Source organism: Euprymna scolopes, chromosome 39, assembly GCF_053919585.1.
Source record: "Euprymna scolopes isolate OS-2025 chromosome 39, ASM5391958v1, whole genome shotgun sequence".
Lineage (NCBI taxonomy): Eukaryota > Metazoa > Mollusca > Cephalopoda > Sepiida > Sepiolidae > Euprymna > Euprymna scolopes.
The window spans coordinates 6403765-6423227 of record NC_136520.1 but is presented as its reverse complement, the minus strand read 5'-3'; the positions used below and the strand labels follow the sequence as shown (position 1 = coordinate 6423227).

General features: G+C 44.6%; 1 pseudogene; it reads right to left on the bottom strand.

Moving 5' to 3' along the window:
- Window positions 1–10180: 10180 nt before the first annotated feature.
- LOC145263995 (U2 spliceosomal RNA) lies at window positions 10181–10318 on the bottom strand (annotated as a pseudogene).
- Window positions 10319–19463: the final 9145 nt, after the last annotated feature.

The following is a 19463-nucleotide window of genomic DNA, read 5'->3' as shown; positions in this document are numbered from 1 at the left end:
CAAAGTTTCATTTCATTCAGACAAAACACGAGGAAACGGGGCCTAATTAGAGTTGGGGCCCGTTTTTTATGTCACCCTGTGTGTGTGTGTGTGTGTGTGTGTGTGTGTGTGTGTGTGTGTGTGTGTGTGTGTGTGTGTGTATATATAAAAGTGAACGTGTCTGTGTGTGTATCTGTGTGTCTGTGTGTGTGTGTACATTTCCCTACGCAATAACTCTGTCATTTTTAGTCTACAGGCTTGAAATTTAATATACAGGGTACTGAGATTTGGAAATATCTATGTGATCTGTTTTCGGACAGAAATTTGGCTGCTAATGGGTCAAAGTTCAACGATTTGACCTTTGAGAACTCTACCAAAATCCTCCGGCAATTTTGGGTCTAAACACTGGAAATTTTAGATGTAGGTTCTTTGGACATGGATCTAACTTAATAACTTGATATAAGCTTAAAACAATAAATTTTAAGGGGTCAAAATAGGGATCAAATTTTAAAAAATTGACCTATTTTTTGTTTTGTTCTTTTTTGCTTAGTATACACATCCACACACCCGGGCAACGCCGGGCTGAAATGCTAGTCACAACTTCTTTCATCTCAATTGTCTCATAAAGTTTTCCTTGAGCTATAGACTATGGACTATAGGGAGGGTGAGGAACTGTCTTGATGTCCATCTTAGTAAAACAGTCTGTTACAAGGATGGAGCTCTTTTAGGGACAAACTTCGCGCAAATCTTTTGCATCTACAGTTGTTTGATAAACGCCGGGCAACGCCGGGTAGAAGCATTTAAATTTCCGTTATCTATTTATCTTACTATTAATCTGTCTGTCCGTCTGTCTGTCTGTCTGTCTATTTAATTGTCTATCTATCTAGCGGAGTAAACAACAGATTTAATCATGGGAAACAATAATTTGCGCAGGTGCAGAAAAGGTGAAGGGGTCATGTTGTGACATGTATGAAACTGAATAGGGATAGGACGTGACGTGTCAAGTGTGACGTGCTCCAGTTTGTGCAAACATTGTTGGAGTTGGTTTTGAGAATTTGAAGAAACAAGATTGGTTAAACAAGTCTCCCCATAAGGGGCGACGGTCTCCAAATGGATGCAGAGAAACGCCACAAGTTCGAGGTCGTCGATTTCACTCCATGCTCTGGGAGACGAGATGCCTGGGAGTGAAATAAACCAATATATAAAATCATACATCGTCTTCAGTTCGTCGTTAAGCGTTTTCTTTCAACAGAACAAAGCTCCTCAAGACGCTGGCGAATCCCTGAGAAGTAAGCATCAGAAACAGGTATACCATCATGTTACGTGAATTACATGTAATATACACTCGCCCCCATGAATACTAGATGAGTCAGGGGCCGGAAATAGACATTAAAGGACAAGGACAATAGTCCGTTAAATAGTCCGTTAAACAGAGTTTAAAAAAATGAGTTGGAACGTGTAGTAGATATCACACGTAAATAACGCACACACGTTTTATTAAAATTTGGTGCAGTTGTAACACTAAAGAGAGGCCACATCAGACCTGTAGGGTTGATGTGACGTTTCTTTTAGTTGAAAGTAATTTTTTGTTCCCGGACGATAATCGGGTTGAAGGAATAAAAATTATTATTAATTTTTATTTGTGAATAAATTCTGAGCTAAGTCTGTTGTTGAAATGGCGGCGACAAGAGTGCCTTTGTAGCGAAAAGTTGAATCAAATTCTAGACTTCAAAAGCGAAAAAGAATGCATAAAATATGTTAGCCAAAATACACAGGCGTTTGATCTCCAATGGCCGAAATCATAGTGTACAGTAGCCGGAGGGGTGGGGATTTCACACCCGCAATTGGCAAAACTATGAGCCAAAAAGTTGACCTGGGAATTTGACAAGTTGAAAAGTCGGGTTGTTTTTGATCTAAGAGAAACACACGCAGTGACTCGGCATTGTGTTTAGAACAAAGAAGAGGAAAAAAATGAATTGTCCGAAATTTCAAAACAATAAAATAACGTATCGAGAATTGTCATTTGGTGAATCAGGTCGAACGAAAAAAGGGAATTTATGAAATATTTTTGCTCGGATGGGAAAATGTTTTGTCCGATAAGTTCAAAGCGACAAATGCATTCTTGGTCTTTTGACATAAACAAAATGTCTGATATAATAAAATGGCCGACAACCAGAACTTAATTCAAAGATAAACTAAAATCCCTTTGAATTATCAAAGCGAAAGGTGAGATCAATAGATAATTTTAAAACAAATAAAATCGCGTGATTTGCTTTTTAGTAAAAGGAAAAATAATTTTCCTGTATATGAAAAATTCCATTAGTAAGCCAGGGAGGAGTTAATTAATACAACGTGTAAGTTGGGCGTTAATTAAGGGAGGAGTCAATCCAATTTTGGAAATGGACCAATGAAAAAGGGCCATGTCGAAGTATAATCAACCAATGAGAAAAGGCCCCGTCGAATTATAATCAAGCAATTTGATTGGTCGATGACGAACATGGGTGTCGTCATCATTCCATAATTGTATTATAAAAGAAATGAAAAATCAGAGATTAAGTCAGTAGTAAGAAGAACCGAGTGAAGTGAAGAGCAGTAAGAGTCAAAGAGAGATAAGTCTCGGCAGAATCACCTCTCTCTCACTCTCTCCCCCTCGCTTGTTGCCTGATAACTTAACGCTTATAACGTGTCGATTACTTAATGAGAATTACGCAAAGTCCGCAATACTGACCAGGTATTTCAACAACAGAAGCTCAGTTGTAAAACTAACTGCTTGCTTGAATTAATTGTCAACTCTATGTATACGCTGTAAATACTTCTTTTATGAATTTCCGAAATATATATCATATTAACCAACCTCCGGAGTTTTGTTGCTGATGTGCATTGATCCCGTATATATGTACATTCTTTATTTGCCATTTGTGACACCGTATCCGTCAACGAACACCCAGGATAACTAGACGATCCACGGAGAATAGGCCTTGAGGACCGAGCATCCGAGAAGAATCCCCAACGCCTTAACGAAGAACTCACTGGGTGACGCGACGTACTAACGGTTGGCAGACCTGGTTGCCCAGTCGACATATCATAACTGTACCGACCAGGGTGCAGATCATAACTGGGCAGCGATCAAGGGTCAAGGGCGTGTAAGCACACGCTGAAAGGTCACACAGTGACCTGGATGTGACATGAAGACGAAAATTTAGGAAAAAGCCTGGTAACCACGGGAATAAAAAGTAAAAACAAACAATGAAAAAATATAGACACAACGAAAAATAGGGGTGAATTTTAAGTTACACGCAAAGAAGAAGAAAAGACAACGGTCATCAAATGAAAAAAAACACACATCCGTAGATAAAAGAGCTAAGAAAGAAATTCTCAAAATATGTAAAATAAAACGAAAAACGGAAAAAATACAGAATCAAAAAAAGTAGCATTTAATTGTTTGTTATCTTTATCTATCTATCTATCTATCTAATTGTCTATCTACCTAATTGTCTATCTATCTAGCACTGTAAACGATAAAGATTGAATCGTGGGAAACAATGAGTTGAGCGAGCATGCAGGTGCAGAAAGAGTTTAAGGGTAATGTTGTGGCGGGTAGTACACTTGCTTTATTGCACCGGATGTATCTGAAAGGGAACAGGACGTGACGTGCCAAGTGTCACATGTTCTGATTTGCGCGAAAAACATATATTGTTGTGTGTACAGTCAACAGACTGACGTCAAACTCTGCACGTATTATCTACAGAGGCACACGACTATGAAATTCTTTATTTGGTCAATCAGCTCTGGTGCTCTGAATTGCTTACTGATCCCACAACTCTTATCACCCTCCACAAACATTTGCTTTCTTGAATTTCTTATGCCACTCCAAAACTGATGTCTGATTCATGCGTAATTCTAAAGTATCCGCACACCCAATTTGCATTTTTGAAATTCACCGGCTGTGACAATCAGCCTTAAGCAGGGTGTATTCTAATTCCAGCTGTAGCTGTTCATTTGCACCTGAAATCATAAAAATTTGTTACTCATCTCATAAGCAAGTCATAAGTAATGGCATAGTGAATCAAAATCTGCACTTAATGTCTCAATAGACACATGACATTCCTTATCCATAAAATTCTTTATTTGGCCAATCAGCTCTGGTGTTCTGACTTCTTTACTCCTCCCACACCTCTTATCATCCCTCACAGACTCCCTGCCTTCCTTTAACCTCTTATGCCACTCAAAAACTGATGATCGATTCATGCAAAATCGTCCAGAAGCAGTCTGAAGTGTTCCATACATTTTTGTGACATTATTGATAAGTTTAAATCAGAATTTTATTGCATATCGTCCTTCTAAAGTGGCCTGACGCCCAGATTGCATTTTTGAAATTCATCAACTGTGACAATCAGGCTTTAGTATGGTGTATTCTAATTTCTGCTGTAGCTGTTAATTTGAACCTGAAGTCATAAGAATTGATCAGTCATCTCATAAGATGTATAGCAATGACACATTGAAGTTTTAAGGATTTACGACAATTTCAAATTTTGATTTACGACAATTTTAAATTTTGATTTACGACGATTTTAGATGCGTGTAAAAAATAATCTGAAAACTTATTGGACGCAACTCAACCTAAACACAATCATATTAGGAATCGACCGGCGGTGCCGGCGTTGCTTTGTAACCTACAATACAAGTGAAAATGATATAAACATTTTTCCGGCGATGTTGGCAAAGTAGATCAAGCATTTGAACGTGCATGGCAGCGAGATAAACCCAGCACGCACCCTCGGCATCTACAGATAAAAGAAAAAAGATCTACGATCCGTTTCTATTCATTGGTTTATTTGGATGGTTAACATGTTTATTTTATGTTGGCGTAATTTATTTACTCGCTGCGGGTTTGTCGGTCTCCAATAATGGGATCAATGCATTTTATGCATGCCTAATTAAGTTTTGAGAGGAGCGACCTTACATCCAACTTCGGACCAACGGAGCGTGTTTCATCTTCCAATAATTAAGTTTGGTCATGTCATGCGAATATTACTCTCTACTCAATTAGTGTTCATCCACCCTTTCGCAAACGCTTCAGAAGCGAAAATAAATAAATAAACCTTGTGGGATGTCGCGTTTGTTCCTTCTCTCTCTCTCTCTCTCTCTCTCTCTCTCTCTCTCTCTCTCTCTCTCTCTCTCTCTCTCTCTCTCCCGCACACACACACACACACACACACACACACACACACACATATATATATATATATATATATATATATATATATATATATATATATATTCCCCAGTCGGATTTCGCCACGCTTAGCTTGATTTGCGTTAGTTAATAAACGTTTGCGTGCCAGAGGCTCGGGTTTCGAATCCCCGGTTTCGAATTCCGGGCGAAACTCAAGTCTTAGGCTTCCGGTTTGTTGACTGTCATGGCTCTTGTGAGCTGTGACGTTGTTTGTCTGTGGAAATAAATAAACAAATATATATATATATATATATAGAGAGAGAGAGAGAGAGAGACATACAGAGAGAGAGAGTAACTGACGCTATATTGGATGACTGAGAACCCCTTTCACTCAGCGCGCCACCACATTATCCTTAGCACTTACCACAGTGGTGACCCCAACTAGCAACACAAAATGTGTGTGTGACAAGCACAAAAAACTGCGGCCATACGTTTCAGCATCTCTACGCAAAGACATATTTAAGGCCTATCGCATCCAGGAGCCAATTTCTCCGTAAGGCTACTAACTGACCGATATGTCTGACCGCGGATAAAAGTTGATGGGTGAGCTTGGGCGAAAACCTGTGTGGAGTGTCAATAAGCCAAGGTCGGTGTTCACACTCGGGCTCCTCTGGGCACGTTCTCAGTTCCAGATGAGAGATTCCAGCATATTCATATCGACATTACCGGACCATTTCCAACATGTGAAGGTCAGTGCTATGTGCTGATATGTATCGATAGATTTTCGCGATGGTTTTAAGCCACACCTATGCCAGACATGACTGCATACACAACAGCCAGGACATTCCTTGCTGGCTGGGTGGCCAGATTCGGTGTACCACAAAATGCTACATCAGACAGATGTCGACAGTTTGAGTCAGACCTCTTTCATAAAAACTTTTGGGCACCAAGAATACACACTACAGTTTATCACCCCCAGCCAAACGGCATGGTCGAGCGACTACATCGTAGTTTGAAAGCCTCCTTATGGGCGCAGCTTACGAACAATACAAAGTGGTTAGAACACCTTCCACTAATATTGGTGGGGCTGTGCACCACAGTGAAAAGAGAAATGGAGTGCTCAGCAGCGGTGGCTCTATATGGAACCATATTGCGGTTGCCAGCGCAATATTTTTTCGAAGCACCAAAAAACGTTTTAGACATGACAGTGCTTGTTGACTGACTAACAACAAAAATGGCCAAGATGGCATATTCTAATTATATTATAAGAACATGGTCTCAAATGTACCTAAGGGTTTAGAGAATTGCACGCACGTCTTTATCCGTGATACAGCAAAGACGCATTCCCTGCAACCACCGTATCGTGGTCCCTTTAAGGTTCTTTTCAAGAATGAGGAGCAAACCATTTCAGTAAACAGGTTAAAACCCGCAGCGCTGGAAGAGACATATCTGGAAGTATCACCCCAAAATACCATGCCGGCAGATATGACGCTTCAGAAAGTGGCCGAAAAAAAAAAAGACACGGTTAGGTAGACATGTCAGATGGCCGGCACATTTGAAAAATTTCGCAGCTATGTAAATAGAATCAAAGATATTGCTCATTTTTCAGGTACTCCGTATTTGGGGAGGGAGTACTGTAGAGGAATAAAAGGAACAACAGCAGGTTATGGTGTAGTGTGAGGAGTGATGTCCCTTGGTAGACAGAGTTTAGACACGTGTAGAACTGGCACAAAAATTCTCACCTCGTGAAACAATGTCGGACAAAACAGAATAGAACTCTAGACCACGCCCCCCCATTCAGCCGGTAAATCCACTGAAGTGAGTAATGTTTTATTGTGTTGTTCGATATTGCAGTGTTGTCATGTGTTCATGTTTGTCAATAAATATTGGTCTATTGTACTTCTGTTGCATTTAGTATTTATTTATGCTGGTAGGTAGTTATGTTTGAACCTTAGCACTTACCACACTCTCCACCTCTTTCGATAATATTTGCAAATAAATTTGCATTATCGCACCAGCTGCTTGCCATTGATTTCTCGATGGCGGCTGTTGGTCTTCACTGGAATTTTAGTGGCAATAAGCCTCCCCAAGGTCCCAGTTCTCTTCGCACTTATCCGGCGGAGGCCTAGTTAGTTCCTCAGTCTTTCCTTCCTCCTTCATTCTACTTGGTCATTTGCTTTCAGTCTTTTACGGGGGTGCAGTGATGTTGCAATCGGAGGCTTGGGATGGGTTGTGGTTAGAGAACTTATAGATATGCGGCTTCTGTGTTCTTGGTTCCATGTAGTGTTTCATGTTTTGCCTTTGCAGAAGTTTGTCTGGCCCGCGCTTTTTGCTCCTGTGTGTTAGTTTCCACATTTAAGGTTTTTTTTTTTATTTCAGCTGTTTTCATTATTGCTGTTCATTGTATTATTATTATTATTATTATTATTATTACTATTGTTACTACTATTATTATTACTATCGATATTAGTGTTACTATTATCATTGTAAATTTTATTTCTGTTGTTGTTGTTGTTGTTGTTGTTGTTGTTGTTGGTGGTGGTGGTGGTGGTGGTGGTGGTGGTGGTGGAGGAGAAAGATCGTTGTCTTAGAGATGATGTCTCAATAAAACTATCGGTGGTGTGCAACCTAAAATTCACTAACCCCATTTATGGAAGAATGTCAAATCAAAATATTGAAATTAACGACGTGAATGAGGCTGGAACATCGTGCAATGGTCTCACGTCCGGTAGGTGTCCCACTGGTCAACAGGGTGGGTCCTGTCGTCATCATACAACTGTTCGAAATTCTAAGGATGTTGGTGGATGTAGGGGCAGTGAGGATTGGCAGAGTTATGGTTAGGGGAAGTGAAGAGGAAGTGTTTGAAGGATTTAAGGCAGATGAGATCAATGACTCTGATACAATGGAACCAGTTGAAGGAGCAGATGTATGGAGAAGTGATGATGAAGTTCGAGCTTTGACTTCTGTAGAAAAAAAGTTCTTCAGAAGTTAAGAGAGGTTGTTCTTGGAGATGAGGTCATAGATATTCCAAACATGAAGAGTAGTGATAGGTGGAAGGTGAAAAACGAGGTAAAAAATAGTTCAAGGAGTAATTCACAACATCATAAGGAAGAACATATCGATTACAGAACTTAACAGGCTTCTGTATACAGCATCATACGTTATTGCGAATCGTTTTGGCAGAAAAAAAGGGAGAAATGAAGGATAGAAAGCCACACTGGCAGAGGCGGCTTGAAGAAAGTATTAAACGGTGGCAGAAAGACATTGATAGAATCGAGGAAATAGGAAAAGGAGTTAAACTAGGACAGAAAGCCAAGGATGAGCTTAAAAGAAGGTATGAATTGCTGGAAAAGGGGGCGATGACAGTTCTAACAATGTTAAAAGAAAAGATCCGCACTATTGGTATGAAAATTAGAAACTTTGTTTGAAAAAGTGTTGTGTTTCGGCAGAACAGCCTTTTCCGGAACAATCAGTCTCAGCTGTATAAAGAATTAAATAGTAGTAAACAGACGAGAAATAATAACATTCCAAATGCAGATAATACCAGGAAGTTCTGCGGTGGAATTTGATCTATCCAAGAGCGACATAATGAGAAGGCTAGCTGGTTGGGAGAAGTCAGAGCAAGGCTATCAGGAATGCAGCAGATGGAGAATGTTGAGATAACCATTGACGACGTGAAGGCTGGCAGGCACTTGATCCGGATGGAGTGATGGGATTCTGGTGCAAACAGATCCAATGCCTTTATTCACCTATAGCCGCTGCCCTTCGTAGAGTCGGGAGATGTCTTTGATTGTCCTTGATTGACTTGTTAAGGGAAGGGCGACTATGATTTAGAAGGATACTACAAAGGGAACAGCTGCCAGCAATTACGGACCAATTACATGTCTACCACTAATGTGGAAGCTGTTAACCGGAATCTTTGCAGAAAAAGTTTATGGACATCTTTTGAATAATGGTGTTCTCCCTGATGAACAGAAGGGATGCCGGAAAGGCTCCATGGATATCAAGGATCGGTTAATGATTAATAAGGCAGTAATGACGAATGCAAAGATGAAAAGGAGGAATTTGCGTTCAGCATGGATCGATTACAGAAAGGCTTACGACATGGTTCCTCATTCATGGGTCCGTGAAACACTATCAATGATGAATGTTACTGGGAATATGATAGGGCTTTTGGAGACAAGTATGGTTCAATGGAAAACGGTGCTGACAGCAGAGAGGTGTCGGGGTAGGTTGGCATTAGACGTGGAATGTTCCAAGGAGATTCGTTATCTCCATTTCTTTTTGTAATGTGTCTGGGTTTAACTTAGTAACAACCAAATTAGACTTATATAGCTGCCGCCCTTTAAAGGGCAGTAGAGTCGGGAGATGTCCTTGATGGCTTGTTAAGAGAAGGACGACTATGATTTAGAAGGATACTGCAAAAAGAACAGCTGCCAGCTATTACGGAACTTTGTTGGCAAAAAGTGTTGCGTTTTGGCAGAACATCCTTTTCCAGAACAATCAGTCTCAGCTGTATAATATGTATATTTTATGTAATGTACATTTTGATGCACTTTAAAAACATTATCTTTAATCTAGCAATTAATGATATAGATATAAAATTTTCAATGATTTTTTTTTAAAGTGCAACAGAATGTACATTACATAAAATAAATCCAAGGTAATTTTTTTATCAAATTTAAATTAAATTTTTGTACCTTACTTTGTAAAATTTATAAAAGTGCACTTTGAAGATAAACAAGGCCGATAGCCATTAGTCACATATCTCTCGTGTAATGAATGTATGCGTGAATGTAGGATTGACATGAAATTCTTAAAGATAAACTAAAATGAACGAAAAATGGGCTGAAATGACTTAAATAAATAAAAAGTAAATGACTTAGAATGACTTTAATGAACTTAAAGATGAATTGAATGACCTTAAGAATGACTTGAATGCTTAAAAAATAACTGGAATCCTTCAAAAACAACTTGAATGATCTGGAGAATGACTTGAATGGCTTTGAGACTGACTGGTTGTAAAGTGGGTGATCATTTTACATTAAATTAATACAAAAAATTGATCCCCCGCTTTATATCACAAAGTTACAAACATAAGTACAGCATGTAGTAAGAACAGATGCTACACTTTGATCTTGGCCAAAAGGCCAAGAAAAAGGTATTTATTTGCTCCCCCACCGAGAAAATTAGGCACAAGGCCGATTTTTAATGTGAGGAGTGAAGGGGAAATAGGGACCAACTCCTCGGGGAGTAGGGGAGCTGGATAGTGACAATTGGTATGAATGGTTTCCTCTACATTGACCAAAGTCTTATATGTGGGGTTACCCCCACATATGGTCTTTGCTTGCAGTATCTGCCGGAAAAAATACTACACGTTGATCTTAGCCAAAAGGCCAAGAAAAATGTATTTATTTGCTCCCGCACCGAGCAAATAAGGCACAAGGCCGATTTTTAATGTAAGGAGGGAAGGAGAAATGGGGACCAACGCCCCGGGGAGTAGGGGAGCTGGATAGTGACAATTGGTATGAAGGGTTGCCCCTACATTGACAAGGTCTTATATGTGGGGTTGGTATTTATTTGCTCCCCCACCGAGCAAATTAGGCACTAGGCCGATTTTTAGTGTGAGCCGATACTACACTTTGATCTTGTTTATATAGTTTATTTCCATAATGAAAAAACATTTTACAATTAAATAATGACAAATTCAAAAAATAAAAGCAAAAAATTAACATTTATAAACAAACTTAGGCACAAGGCCATACAAGAAGTGGGATGGGGAGTGTTGCAGGGTCTTTGTAACTAAAGTAAAAATGGAGTCTTTGGCGACTTTACTCTTGGCTGACAACATTTACCACAATACCTCATTCACTCTGTGGACTCTAAACTAACTAATGAAAACCCCAGCGTTTTTGCAAAAAAAGAATATATTTACAATTTCTGTGTGTGTGTGTGTGTGTGTTTGTGTGTGTGTGTGTGTGTAAATTTTTTTATTATTATTATTAAAATGTGTGTGTGTGTGTGTGTGCGTGTGAAAAAAATTAAATTCATTGGAAAATAAAAAGTTCTTAAATTTGGAAGAGAAACAGTTCGTGTTGGGAAGTGGGGGATGCAGAAAAAAATATACAAAAAATAAAATTGCCTAGTGCATTGTTAGTAAGGTACCTCCCTGAGCTAATCTAGAAAGTTAGATCACCTACTGTTTTCCGGGGCACCGAAAACAAGCTGGAAGATCCCTAGTGGGGATTGGGAAGAATTCTTATCGGGTGTAGGAAGGAAAAATAAATAATTGCCAAAAACAAAAAAGGGGAAGATGGGGAGGGTAAACGGCGACCTTCGAGTAGGGATTGATCAGGGGGTGATAAAACAAAAAGATGGGGAGTAGTGGCACGGTAGCCTGGGAAGGTTCTCTAGTGCCAAAAAACAAACAATCGGGGGACAGGATCTCATTTGTACCACCAGTCAAGAGTCTCTTTTCTTTATATTTGCCTAACCTAGCGGGATGGGCTCCGTAGGACCCAGTACCACGTTTGCCATGCTTATGGTGGTAACACAAACTCAAACTTGGCGCCTCGTCGAATGCACAAGCTAGCGTCATGCACTTACCTCTTGTCAAAGGCCACTCGAGGTAACCTCTTCCAATCGCATCTGATCTTTACTTTAAGCAGATGTTTAAAGTAGACGATCAGATCTCGATCCGGAACAGATATCCCTTCGCTGACTTGCTTGAGGTGTGTGATCGATATGAACATCCTTGCTACTGCTAATATCGCTAGAAAACCCATTCTTTTCTCCCTAGACAACGGCGGATCAATATTCTCCACAAAATATGATTCGTCGAGTTCATACAGTACAAAGATCCACTTGCGGAAGTTCGGATTAAATCCGGCGGCCTCCAACGCAGATCCCAGGAACCGATGGTCCACCCTATCGAAAGCTTTGGACTGATCCAAACTGATCAGCGCGGCCTCGGCGTCGTCTTCTGTCGCCTCAGATGAAGATTGTCCTGAATCGATCTCCCCTTCACAGCATAGCTCTAGTCTGGTTCGATCAAGTCAGTGATAACAACCTGCAACCGATTCGCAAGAACCTTGGCCAAAATCTTTAACTCTGTGTTTAGCAGAGTCAAGGGCTTGAAATCGTCTAAGTCTTCCTCCCCACCATGCCGTTGACCTTTCCTCAGCAATGTGATCACTCCCTTGGTCACTTGCCCAGGGATAGAGCCCTGAACAAACCAATGGTTGAACATATCCTTCAGAATAGGGACCAACATGGGCTACAGCCTCAAGTAGAATTCGTAGGGTAGACCATCAAGCCCCGGAGACTTGTTGCAGCCAACCTGCTTCAACGCAGTAATGATCTCATGTTTTGCAACAAGACTATCACAGCTAGCTGCTCGAGCCGCCATGAGGCGGGTCGAGTCAGCCAAATAGCTGCCAAACTCTTTGACCCTGAGTCTGTGTAGTTGGGTGAAGCGCCCCGATAGGTGCTTTCAAAACCCCTCGCAACTCTCCTGCGTCGACACGAGGGCGTGCCCTTCCATGTCGTTTACTTTTCAAATGTACCCGTCCGAGCCACGCCTTAGAGCAGCCTTACGCTCAACAGCGTCTACATTAACAGCCTCGTTCGAGACTTTCATTGGCCTAGCCCTAACTATCTGGCCCTCGTACCGCTCGCTAGCCAAGCGGTTGAGGTCTTCTTTAGCTAATGCTATCTCTAGGGGGTCCCTCTTCCACAGCCCGGGTCCGCCTATTCTCTATCTGCTTCTTGGCCTTAGCCTTATCTAGCGCGAGGCGTTGGCTGTACTGGACCGAGAAGCGTCTAATCCTAGCTTTGAGATTAACCCACCACTTACTCCCGGTAACTGCTCCCACTAATGCCCGTTGGATTATCTCTGTGACCTTCAACAGGTAGTCCTCCAGCTCCAACTAGGTGCTGTTGAACTTCCAGTATCCGGCCAGTTTAGGCCTAGAGCTCAAGTTCAGACGGGCCATAACTAGTTTATGGTCCAAGTTTCCTAAAAGGTGGAACGTGGGGCAAGATAGGAAATCTATACCGCCTCTACTAACTAACATCCGATCCAAGTAAGTACTTGGATGGGAAGGCGTATTAGAATGCCACGTCCACATCTCCCGCCCCGGGTGATCCAGGTGAAATCTGTCGACCAGGTCGCCCGAAGCCATCAGGTCAGACAGACTGCTGTCACACCACACCGACCCGCTAGTCCCCCCGACCTTATCTATCTTGGGGTCAAGGATGGCATTCCAATCACCCATTAAGACTACCCTCTCCGGATCATCTATAAAGCCCTCCACCCGTCAAAAGAAGGAAGGCCTCTCCACAGCGGAATTAGGTGTGTAAACTGCGACTATTCAAAATACACTGCTATTGACGGCAACATCGACGACAATCGCCCGCCCACCCTCGACATCTGAGGCCCCTCACATTATAAGTAGCCAAGTTTAAAGCCATGGTCACCTACCTTATTCAGTGTCACACACGAGCCTGAGGACGTGGCAGAGGGTACTCCATTCTTGGCCACGCCTCCCACGTCCAGGGGAAAAATTAATTTTAAAACCCTGTAGAAGGAGGGGTGAATATATACATGGACTCTGCCCTCGCATTTAAAAACTAAATTGTTTAGCGAAGGATGCTCCGCGTTCACCAGCTGCTGGCCGGGGATTGCATCCTTCGCTGCATCTATCCACGCCCAGAAGTCTTGTAATCCTTGTTGACCCTAATAAATGTGGTCAACAAGGAAGCGTCCTTGAACTTGATTGGGTCGGTGACATTATCGCCACCAACGTAGAGAAAGGTCTTTAGCTGTGTATAACGGACCTTCTGCTGGCCTTTCAGTTTTGTTGTTGGCAGCAGAGGGCCCGTCTCACATATCCTTCTTCCTGGAAGGAAGGGGAGTCTCTTTGTCCACTCCGTGCGGATTGGTGGGGTAGGTTTTTCCTTGACTGGAGGGGGAGTATGTGCACGGGGAGTAGGGGAGGGAGTGTCGGGTGTTGGGGTGTATGGTGGCGGGGGAGGTGGTTTTTTGGGGTCGTTACTCGATCTTTCTGAGGATGGATTGGATGGTAGTCTTCTTGGGGGTTCGGGGAGGGAAGGGGGAATTGCTCTGGCTGTTTGGGGGAGTGGGATGTTCAGCCTCGGCTGGTTGGATATTGTCTTTATGGTTGAGGGTGTCTCCCTTGGATTTCCTGCTTTTCGTCCTCTTCGTCGTCCTCTTGCTGACGTCTGCCTCTGATGTTGCCTCCTCTGTGTCTGTGGCTGTCTCTAGACCCTCCAACGCGATCTCTTCCTCAGTCTTGGAGCTTCCTCTTGTTTGAGGAAGAGGGCGCCTGAGTGTCCATCGGGGTGATTTCGGGTTGGGTTTTGGTCGTTATTGGTTTGGGCAAGTTTTTGCTGGATCTGCCCTTCCTTGTGACCGTTGCCCAACCCGCTTCTTCTGCCGGGTTGGAATTGCCTGCGACTGGGGCTGCCGCTGGTGATGTGGCTGGGGCTGCGGCTTGTACCTCTGCTGGGGTTTTGGGGGTGTTTTGGTGGGGACTTCGCCCTGGGGGTTGGCTGGTTGCCTTTTAGGACAGTTCTTAATGATGTGTCCCCCAACTGGCAGTGCTAGCAGTGAGGTTTTCTCCCCTCCACGATCAGCGTCATAGTCTGCTCTCCAAACTTGAGCATGGCTGGAACGTTGTCGAAACTGTCCTTGCCCAGGACCATCCGAACTTTGTAGTCCCCGGTACAAAAACGTTGGGTCGACCGCGGGCTGGGGCGACTGCCTCCACCTCACCATATTGACTCAGTATGGCCCCGACTTGTTTTCCGGTCATGTAGCACGGGACGTTCAGTACTGAGACAGTGGTGTTCCTCCCGCCGAGGTATACTGGCTGGAGCCGAATGTTCCTGCTTCTGTGTTCGACCCTGGCCAGTCTTTTTGCATCCTCCACAGAATGTCCCACATGGCGAAACTCCTCCTGCATATATAACTTGCCGGAATGTTCAAGTCGATGAGGATTTCCACCATAGTGTCTTTGTTGATACCTGTTAAACTCCTGGTCTTGAGGTCGGAGATGATCAGAAAGAGAACTCTCTTTTCCAATTTTTCGATCTATCCCGGAAGGAGTATGATGGTTGTTCCCTTCGTGACATCCTTGTAAATGGAGTTGAAGACTTCCCTATAATCATCGGGTGACATCTGCTCCAGCTCCTGAGTGTCCCATGCCGTATCCTCGTCCTGTTTGGTGTTGGACGGACCAGGGAGGGGATCGACTGCTGCTGCCTTTTCTTTCTGCTGCTGGTCCTGTTGTTGCTGCTGCTTTGCCCTTTTGTTTGGGGCTAACTATGGCCACTCCTCCTGTGGTGTCGTAGACAGGTTTTGGTCCGTCTTCTGGCCCCTTTCCTTCCTTTTGCCCGGTGATTGAGTCATGGGATTTCTTCCATCAGGCTTTATTGTCGGTGGTATGATTTTTGGGGCTTCCGGTGATGTTGGAGTGTTTTGGGGAGCTTTGGGCGGTGGAGGTGCCTTATATCCTCCCCCCGAGAACCTTAAGTGATTCCAAAGTGTCCCTGAAAAGCGCTTTGATTCTACGGGCAACCCCGTCTTCATCATCTTCCCCTTCGGGCGTTGGGGAGCTGCCCTCATGGGGAGTAAGTGTTGGGTGACCGGATGGGGGCTGGGAGACTGGGGGTGCCACGGGCTGTGGACCACAATTATTGCCTTCGGCCTCCTCGTCTCCAACTTCTCTCTGTTCATCTGCCAGGAGGCTGTCCTCGTGGGGAGCAGGAGTGGTGGGGTCTTCTCCGGCCGACGAGAATTGAGGTGGAAGGGGGTTCGTTGGGAGTGGTCCTCCGGAAAGGTGCCTCTTTCCCTCGTCAGCCGCCTTCCTGGTCCCTTTCATCTTGGGGATGTCGACTTGGGGAGCCTGGGCGGGAGTGCTTTTTTTTTCAGATGACTCGAACACGTTGCCCAGCTCAACGCGGAGCGGATCTCACTCTGCTGCCAACCAAAACGCGTGCATAGCGAGTCATCAGCAGCCCCCCCCCTCACTATGGAGTTCCTTACGGGTGGCAATCACAAGGTCGCTGGACTCTGGTAGTCATTTTAGCGCAGCTCGGCACTCTTTTAGGTAGGCTGAATCTCCCCGCGGCCTGCGATGACTCGATAGCGGGATCAAGAATGAGGTCGGGAAAGGCGGCAGTATCGCGGGGTAGCAAGGTTGATCATCTTGAAGTGGCTAAGGAAAGCCAGCCTCTCGGCGTCTCGATGACACTCTAAGTCCGATATTCCCGAACCTCCCTCACACGGACATTGAATACAGACCTGTCTGCTCTCCCAGTGTCTTCCCCTGTCCCAAAGGAGCGAGGACAAGAGTTCGACGAGAGCTGTTAGGTGTTGTGCGGGCAGAGGAAGTACGGCCAATCGGTAAAGGGTAAGAGGGAAGACTATGTGGCGCACGCCTCAGCTCTACCCTTTAAGGAAAGTTTCCTTGGAAGCCACACGTTGACCGCAGCTGCCACCTTTGACCGTACCTCCGACCAATTCTTATCAAGCTGGAAACCCGGTCCGAACCACACGCCGAGGATCCGAACTGGGCCATCTGTCCAGCTGAAGGGCGCTGGGAGGTTTGCGTTTCCACTCCAGGCGCCCAACCACAGTTCGACCGACTTGCTGCAGTTTATCTTGGCCCCCGTGATTCTTTCGTACTGTGCAAGCGCCTCCGACACGATCTCGATGTCTTTGAAGCCCGACACAAAGACCGTGACATCATCGGCGAACGCGGATACCTTGGCAGCTGAGCCGCCAGGCAGAGCCATTCCGCGCAGGGCCGAATTTGCTTCCCCACGTCTCAGCTTGTGGAGCAGAGGCTCCAAGCCAAGACATAAAGCAGGGGCGACAACGGAAATCCTGACGAACCGACCGAGAGATAACAAAGAGTTTTGAGCGCTTTCCGTTGACTTGCACAACAGCCGTAGGCTGTCGATACATCACGAAGATGCACTTGCAGAAGTCCAGTTTAAAACCGGCGGCTTCTAAGACAGATGCCAGGAAACGATGGTCGACCCTATCGAACGCTTTGGATGATCTAAGTTGATCAGCGCCGCCTCCGTGTCATCATCTATTCCCCCCTCTAGGATCATGCGAATCAGGTGCAAGTTGTTCTGAATCGATCTCCCCTTCACAGTGTAGTTCTGTTTTGGTTCAATCAACTCTTCGATAACAACCTGCAGCCGATTCGACAGGACCTTGGCCAAAATCTTCAACTGTGTTCAGCAGAGTTATGGGTCTGTAGTCGTCTAACACTTCCCAACCATACCCATCACCTTTCTTCAGCAACGTGATCACTCCCTTGGTTACCTGCCCTGGGATGGATCCCTGAGCAAACCAATAGTTGAAGACATCAGTCAGAAGAGGCAGAAACATGGGCGAGTCCCAGCGATCTGTCACAGCTGACCTGCTTCAGCACAGTAAAGACCTCCTGCTCCGTCACCCGGCCCTCGCAACCAGCCGCTCTAGCCACGTCAAGACGAGGAGAGTCGGCCAAATAGTCGCTAAACTCAAGGACCGGAAGATCGGGCTGCTGAGTAAAATGCTCCTCGAAATGTTCTCGAAACCCCTCACAGATCTCCCGAGTCGATTCAAGGGTGCGTCCATCCGGATGTCTAACTTTTGCAATGTATTTGTCCGAGCCAGAAATTTCATGATGCGCATCAGTGTTAGAGTTGACTGCTTCATTGCCTATCTTTCTAAGCCTAGCTCTGACTACTTGACCTTCGTAGCGCTCACTAGTCTCACGCAAAAGTCCTGTCTAGCTAGTTCCTGATTAACCCTATCACCCTCCCCCGTAGCCTGGGCTAGTTTCTGCTCTAGCTGCTTCTTCGTCTTGGCCTTATCTAGTGTGATGCGCTGAGAATACTTGACGGAGAAGCTTCTAATATTGGCTTTTAGACCTAACCACTACTTACTCCCGGTAACCACCCTCACTAGTGCCTTTTTAATTAATTCTCTTAACTGGCCTCGGAAGTCTTGTATCTCCAGAAGGGAGGTGTTTAACTTCCAGCACCCCACTAACTTAGGCCTATTTCCTAGCTTCAGCCGGGCCATAACTAGTTTATGGTCTGACTGACCTAACCAAGTGAACGTGGGACAAGATAGGAAATCTATTTCGCCTCTTCTGGCTAGTATTCAGTCCAAATAGGTATTCGGATAGGAGGGAACGCTATTGGTTCACGTCCACATCACCCACCCTGGATGCTCGACCCGAAACCTCTCGACCAGATCGCATTTAACCATCAAGTCAGCCAGGCTGGGCTCACATCTCTCCGACCCTCTAACTTGGCCTCTTACCTTATCTAACTCTGGGTCTAAGATAGCGTTCCAATCCCCCATTAGTACTACCCGCTTCCGACAATCTACAAACGCGTCAAGCTGACCAAAGAATGAGATCCTCCGGTGCTGTGCGCATGAACCGCAACCACCCGAAACACAGAATCATTTACGGCAACATCGACCACGACCAGCTTGCCCACCGTATCTCTATGAACAACGTCGACTGTCGCGGACAGAGTCCATTTCACTAGCAAGGAGACTCCCTTCCCCCGCGGCCTGCCATATGCCGAGAAAACTTTGAAATCCCAGTTTAGCACCTGACAGTCCACAGAAGAAACGAAATGCGTCTCCTGGATCGCAGCAACATCCGCTCCCAGGGAAAGAGGTGGTGGTTCCATTTGCTTTGGTGTGGGTGTTGATGCAGTGTCAGATGTTGGTGTGGTGTACGGTGTTGGTGTGGTGGGTGTGGTGTGTGTGGTGTCTGGTGTTGGTGCTGTGTTGGGTGTTGGTGTGATGGTTGGTGCGGTATTTGGTGTTGGTTCGGTGTCTGGTTTGGGGGTGGGGGTGGATTTTGTTGTTGTTGCTGTTTGGGATGGGGTATGCTCACAGGGGGTGGGGGTCACCTTTTCTTCCACTTCTATCTTTTTAGTTTTCTTTTTCATTCTCTTTTGTTCCTCGAATGGACCGGTGAGTGGGGGAGTTTGTTTTCCCTCCCCCTCGCTGGCTGACTTATCTTCTGAGGAGTAGTCCTTCCTTCTCTTGGTCCCCGATTCAGTTCGTCCGGGGTCCAGTCGATGTTCCTGGTTCTGCTCCTCTTGCTGTTGTTGATGATGCTTTTCCTTCTGCTGCTGCTTCTGTTGCGGTTGCTGCTGCTTGGGTTGTGACGTCTTTGACTGCGGCGGTTTCTGGACAATGTGTTCTGGTCGCTTGTCCGGTACTGGCTGCAGCGGCTGTTGTTGTTGCTGCTGCGGCGCT